The sequence below is a fragment of the Oratosquilla oratoria genome, chromosome 27 (genome assembly GCF_046742065.1).
Source record: "Oratosquilla oratoria isolate Oo_2021 chromosome 27, ASM4674206v1, whole genome shotgun sequence".
In the NCBI taxonomy this organism is placed as follows: domain Eukaryota; kingdom Metazoa; phylum Arthropoda; class Malacostraca; order Stomatopoda; family Squillidae; genus Oratosquilla; species Oratosquilla oratoria.
The window spans coordinates 47,085,108-47,092,607 of NC_134803.1; the positions used below are offsets into that span (position 1 = coordinate 47,085,108).

General features: G+C 40.9%; 1 protein-coding gene across 1 annotated transcript in view; it reads right to left on the minus strand.

The window, feature by feature from the left end:
* The window catches only part of LOC143040013 (uncharacterized), a 91,169-nt gene that overhangs the window by 82,891 nt on the left and 778 nt on the right, over positions 1 to 7,500 (minus strand). The gene's annotated exons all lie outside the window — the stretch shown is intronic.

Below are 7,500 nucleotides of genomic sequence, written 5' to 3' on the forward strand. Positions count from 1 at the left end.
GCTCGTATGCGCGTGTGTGTGTATGTATGTATGTGCGTGCGTGAGCGTGATTGTGTGAGTGCGCATGTGTATGTATATGTACGCATATATGCGTATATGTACGTGCGTGGGTTTTATTTAACGAGTACATATGAATTTCGAATTCAGACATGAACATTGCAGTGCCTTAATGGACAAGAGTTGGTGTATGTATGCGCGCAAGAAGCTGTGATATATATAATCGGAGTGACAGGGCAGGTGGTAATGCTATTGCACTTGCGTGGATTAAAAAATATATATATATTTCAACACTCGACAAGATTCATTTGCATCTAGTCCCACGCGTTTGAGTTTTATGATTTCGTATACTCGGCCGCACATGTCTATGCAGGTGTGTGTGTGTGCGCGTTATTACAATTTTTGTAATAGATGTTTAGTCAGTATTATACATACACACGTTTGCATGTGTGTTCCTACAACGTGTTGACCTACATACGCGTATATCTACATTGTTTGTACATATACGTTTGTATGTGTGTACCTACAGCACGTACATGTACATATGCGTATATCTACATTGTGTGTTTGTGCATATGCAGTTGTGTTTGATGTGTGTGCGAGTGATTCAACAAGGTGATCACGTGCTGAACTTATGATCGACAGTTATTACCCTCCAGGATGAGATCTAGCTCTTATGGATCGATGAACAGTATGTATTGTGACCTGAAAACACACGCACACACACACACACACACACACACACACACACACACACACACACCTTATCCTCTAGCTCAAGGGAATAAGTAACGACTAGTGGTATTAGTGAAAAATTTTCACGCCTTGAGCGCGGCTAAATCTCGGAACCTCGAGCTTGCGTATGATTGTGATTAAAGTTATATCATATGATATTGAGATGTAAACAATACGAGTGTTTGGAAGAACAGAAGCGATGAAATGTCTTGGGTTGATTAACTCAACACCTTACATACCGGGTGGTATTTTTCTTTTGATTCTGGTAGTCGCCAACCTGTTTTCATTCATTCCCGTGGTATCCCCCAGGTGGCGTCAGACCTTTGTTCAGTTACGAACATTCTCCATCCGCTTCTGTCTCTCGCAATTACTCTCCCTTTGTGGTACCGACAGCTCTCCAACCACAGTCTCGGTCTTCCTCTGTGTCTCACTCCTCTCACATCTGGTTTTGTTATTTTTATTATCATTACTATTGTCTTTGTTATTATTATTGTTATTAATAGTCATTTTATTTGTATTGTTACTATTACTGATATTATTACTATAATCATTACTATTATTATTACTGCTGTTATTGGTAATATCATTCTATTATTTTATCATTATTATCATTACTATTATTAGTATTTATTTATTCAAGTATTTTCATTTATATATTTACCTTTTTCCTAACTTTCGTTACTCAACCATTCCTCCCATATGCCCGAACCTTCTTATTCTCTGCTCCACACGACACAGCAACTCCTTACCCGCCCTTCTTTCTCATCCCATCAGTTCTTTCCCGACCCCACCTTGTCACTCGACATGAACCTCGCTGTCACGTCATCCCCTGCCGTCTCGCCTTCTCGTAAAACTGTCTGTACCATGACAGTGTCATATAGCTCTGTATTCGCTTAGTTGTGGGTTCGAGTCCCACGTTTCCCTCCGATATCCAACAGTGACTGTTTTTTACCAGCTTAAACAGTCCCCAAAGCGCTTAGGTCAAAGGTGACTGCTTCGGCCGCAGCTACTCAGCGCCTCCTGGCGTAGGCTCTTCACCTACACTTCAACACTGTTTCATTTCCCGAATGAAGATGGGAAAGTTGGTTAACTACGTACAGTGGATAACCACAAGAGCTTATCCTGACTGTGTTACTTTGTGGCTTGCATCTGTATTTACTCGTTGTCTAACTACATATACAGTAATGATAATTCCTATGTCCCGTCTCTTCATTGGTCTTAGGACAGACGGAAGGGGAGGGAGTACTACTGAAGAAAATGACTGCAGGTGGAGTTTGGGGGTGGGGGGATGGGAGGGGGAGTAGGGGGAGGGGGTGTGATGCATGAGCTAGAGAAAGAGGGTCGCCAGATGTGAGTCTAGAGTAGATTAGTAGATTAAGTTTTAATCTTTTTCGACCCGAGAATATAATCTACAAAATTTTATTTTGGTTACGTTTAGAGTATTTTAGTCAGCTGAGGGAAAGACTGACCTAAATGCTGTGTGTGTATGCGTGTGTGTGTGTGTGTGTGTGTGTCTGTCTACGTGTGCGTGTACACATACAACTACGTTCATAGGGCCGTGTGGCAGTATCTTGGAGATTGCATAAATCTTGTTTACCTTTTCGAAACGAGATTCTTGATACGAGTTGCGGCTCAGTCGTGGAACCAGGAGGACAATACCCTACCGATGTATATGTCCCGTGTCGATGGAGAGGGAGCCGCGCATGACGTTACATATTAGTTAGCTTACGAATGAGTTAAATGCAGGGGATTGGCGGCGCCGTGCGAGTGAAGCGACGCGCCTCCTGGCGTATGCCCCCAACTGATGATGGTTTGATGTTACCCATGATATTTTTGTTTATTTCTGCCTTTTTGTATATATGTTTATTTTTTTTTATTATTGATTTATTATTATTATTATTATTATTATTATTTCCATTTATTTCTTTATTTTTTTGTCATTAGAGACGTGTAAGTTTGATGTATGAAAAGAGAACAGAAAAGGCATTACACTTGGTGATAAGTAACATCATAAATAAACATATTGAGTTTGTACTTCAGAAACTACTTATTTTTTTCGCCCTGATAGACTAAACTTTAATTTACTAATGGTTAGATGTGTGTGTGTATGTTTGTGTGCGTGCGCATGTATGCTTTTTTGAATGTATCGGTACTTGTACACATGCATTCATGTGTACGTGTTTGGTGCATGAACGTAGTAGTTGTATACATGTATTGTTGTCATGGACTAGTTTACCAGCGCTTCTATCCGTGTAGACAATGTCATCCTTGTATGCATGTCTGTAGTCGTATACATGTGTGTGTGTGATTCACCATGGTCTTGGATTACGTGTTAGACTCGTGATCGACAGCTATTTCCCTCCTGGAAGAGAGCTCAGAGCTCATAATTTATGACCGAACTATGGATAATGCTGTGACCTTACACGCGCACACACACCCAACTCCACGCCCGCGAGAGTTGGAGTAACGACTCGCAGTGCAGCGATACTGAAATTACTTTAGCCCTGGGTGGGATTCGAATCCGGACCGCCGTAGTGGCAGCCGGGAACTCTAACCACTGCACCATCGAGTCGTCTAAGTGTATGTGTGTGCGCGCGCGCTTACAATTTTATTTAATTTTGACTCGAAAGTGAAGTCGTGACAATACGACCCAGAGTAGAATAAAATCGTCTGACGCCAACCAGAATTAATAATAAAAAAAATCAGTGAGGTAGGACTTCAGATCTACAAAGTCGAAAACGTCCCCGCCGCGCCGCCAGGGTAAGCCTGTGTTGTTCTCCGCCTTTGGACCGATGTCGGACAACATATATTTCATTCTGAGTGACGCCAGGCGGTTTTATTCAGATGAAGGGTAGCTATTTAGGCTAGGCCCTGTTCACACGAATGGTTTGAACCGCGCGGAAATCGCGGCGATACTGCATAGTCAAGAGAAAACTGAGCGGTTGTGTGTGAACGCCTCCATTGACTATCATTTTAATTGAAACGCCGCGGTTGAAACCGCTAGTATGAACAGTGCCCTAGCCCCTCTGGCTCTAGCGCTTAACGGTTTTGTTCATTATAGTGGTTAGGACTATCTCGGTCCTTTAGCTGCTCGGAGAAAGAGGTTTCCTCGGCTGAATGAAATCGCTTGGCGGCAGCTATTGAGTATATATATATATATATATATATATATATATATATATATATATATATATATATATATATATATATATCATTTTTTTAAGTAATAAAAAAATGGAAACAAATTAAGAGAGGAAGAGGAGGCGAATCAAGTAGAGAAGAAAAGGTAAAAGATGCAGATGGAGAGATGATAATGGAAAAGAAGGCAGTAAGAGGAAGATGGGCAGATTATTTTAGGGAGTTGCTAAATGTGAAGGAGGATAGGGAGGGAAAGGTAGTTGCAGTGGGAAGCGCTAAGAAAATGACCGTGATGAGTGAGGGAAATGTAGGAGAAATAAGGAAAGATGAAGTGAAGGCATTTAAGATGATGAGAGCAAGTTAGGCACCTGGGTTGGATGGATGTCATGCAGAATGTCTGAAAAAAGGAGGTACAATGATGGTAGACTGGCTGGTGAGGTTACTTAATGTTTGTTTAAGAGAGGGTAGAGTGCCGGAGGACTGGAGGAGTGGCTGTATAGTTTTTCACTTTGCAAGGGAAAGAGGGACAAGTGTGAGTGTTGTAGTTTTAGAGGGATCAGCTTGGTGTAGTTGGGAAGGCATATGGGAGGGTCTTGATTGAGAGGATTAGGAGAGGAACAGAGGGAGTAATTGGTGAGGAACAATGGATTTAGGACAGGTAAAAGTTGCGTAGATCAGATTTTTATGGTAAGACAGATATGTGAGAAAGCTATAGGAAAAGGTAAGGATATTTTGGGGGGGGGCTTTTATGGATCTGGAAAAGGCTTATGACAGGGTAGACAGGAAGGCACTGTAGGAGGTATTGTAGATATATGGGATAGGAGGAAAGCTTTTAAGAGCTGTCAAGAGTTTTTACGAGAGTAGTAGAGATTGTTTTAGAATTAGAAATGGAGAGTGAGTGGTTTGAGGTAAAGGTGGGACCTCGTCAAGTATGTGTTATGTCGCCCTGGCTGTTCAATTTATACATAGATGGAGTGGTGCGAGAGGTAAATGCAAGGGTAGTGGGTTGGGGATTGGAGATGGTTAAAGAAAATGAAGAAAAGTGGGAGATAAGTCAGTTGTTGTTTGCTGATGACACTGCGCTTGTAGAAGGATAAGAGGAGGGATTGAGGAAGTTAGTGACAGAGTTTGGGAAGGTGTGCGAAAGAAAGAAGTGGGTAAAAGGTGATGAGATGTACAAGGGGAGAAGGTGGCAGCAGACTGGAAGTGAGTATTAAGGGAGAGAGACTTGAGGAAGTGGATAGCTTTAGATACTTGGGTGCAAATATGGCGGGAAAGGGAGGAGTGGAGGTGGAGGTAGAATGTAGATTGAGAGAAGCAAGTAAACGTCTTGTGGGATTAAAAAGTGTAATGAGAAATATCCATTTGGGAATGGATGCTAAGAGGAGATTGTATTAAGGGGTGATTGTGCCGACAGCACTGTATAGGGCAGAAACATGGAGCATAAGAGAAGAAGAGAGAAGTTTGAATGTGTTTGAGATGAGGTGCCTGAGAAGTATGATAGGGGTTACTAGGCTGGTTAGAGTGAGATATATGGAGGTTAGGAGGAGAACGGGGATGGAAAGGGAGTTAGGAGAAAGGGTTGATGAAAGAGTATTGGGATGGTTTGGACACATGGAAAGAATGAGTGAAGCAAGACTAGTAAAAGAGGTGTGGAAGGAGTGAACATGAGGGGGTGACCTAGGATGAGAGGGCTGGATGGGGTAAAATGGGCATTGGGAAAGGGGGGGATGTCTGTTGTGGTAGGACGGGAGAGGACAGAAGATAGGGGTGTATGAAGGGTTGTGTATGGATGATGCTGTGATGCATGAGGGGGAGTGGGTGGAAGATGGGGGGTGAGAGAATATGAGAAATAAATTGACGCAGCCCGAAGGGATTTCTCCCCGTCTTCTCTTCTGCATGAGGGGACGGAGAGGGGAGGTCGCCGATTTAATGAAGCGGCCTTGCTGTGGATGTGCTGTGCCTTACGATACTCCTTCTGACCCAGGGCAGTGGGCAAGATGCAGGGATGACCCCTCATCCAGAAGGTGCCAAGAAAAGTGGGAGGGTAGAGGGGATTGGAGTATGTTGGGGATGAAAAGGGTGCGAGTGGCTTTTATGCCTTTGTTTTTTGGCTACCTCCATTGTAAAGGGGAAAGAGCCTTTGGTATATATGTGTATATATATATATACATACACACATATAAAATGTGTGTTTTTGTGTATATATGTACAGTTTATATATATATATATATATATATATATATATATATATATATATATATAAGAATAATAAAGGTATATAAGTAGATAAAATCGACTGCGTAAACAGGTGGTGCTGGTTGCAGCAGGAAGCTGTGGTCCAGCTGTGATCGCAGCTGTACTCAGTAGGCATCCCACAGCTGGCTTAGGCCCCAAAATCACAGCTGGAACCAGTTTCAACTTAATTTCTGAGATGTGTTCAACTTTATTCATATTATTTGTTGTTATTATATTTTTCACATTTGAATGTTGATTATTTTTTGTGTATCTATATGAATATATATATATGTATATATGTATGTATGTATGTATGTATACATATATATAATTTATATTAGAAAAGGCTTATAGAAGGGGATTTAATTATTCTCGATACCGAAGAGGTCACGCGCGCGCGCGCGCGTGTGTGTGTGTCGGTAAAGAGTTCATATGTATCACCAAACATGATATGTGGACGTAACATACGATAGACGAGTTCCCAGTTGGATTGACATAGTTTTATCTCGTATTTGTAAACAAACGTAAACACATTATGGTTGTGTGGTGTGCGTGCGTGTGTGTGTGAGAGAGAGAGAGAGAGAGAGAGAGAGAGAAATTACTTGATTTATTCTACCTAAATGTAATAAGCAGGATAAGAGCTATGCATTCATTGGTCAAAATTGATTGAAGTCGTATCCGTTTTTCGAATGGACCATTCCTTCGTCCATATTGTTTCACAAAAATGTCTATCACTGACCAACTGACAGAAGTGACCATCCCGCGCCTTCTGTTCATTATGACGTCATTGTGTACATATATACTGTGCTCGCTTTTACCATGTGTACTATGCACGTACAGTGTTCAGGCCTTTATAGTGAATAGTTATATATATATATATATATATATATATATATATATATATATATATATATATATATTATATCCGATAATTGTTATGACAGTCGCATGCAGGATTCGAACCCACTGCTTTCGGCCACCCTGCATGCGACTGTCATAAAAATGATCGGATTGATGTCGCTGTTACTATATATATATATATATATATATATATATATATATATATATATATATATATATATATATATATATAGCAAGTGCCTACTTAATGCAGACGTATACACCAGTGGCTAAGTATCATAAAACACCATAAAAGAAAAGAAAATCCACATTGAGTTAGTACTTTCTTACAGAAAAGATGAAATGCTGTTATTTGGGAAAACTGCAGTTGTGAAACACCGGAACCTTGAAGAGATTTATGAAGGTAACACACCATTCGAGGTCTGGAAGAATCTTTATCGTGAAATTAAAACAGACAAGGTCATCATATAAAGACTGCAGGGCAGGACTCGTAGTAATGGATTTAAATTGGGGAAATTTAGATTTAAGGAA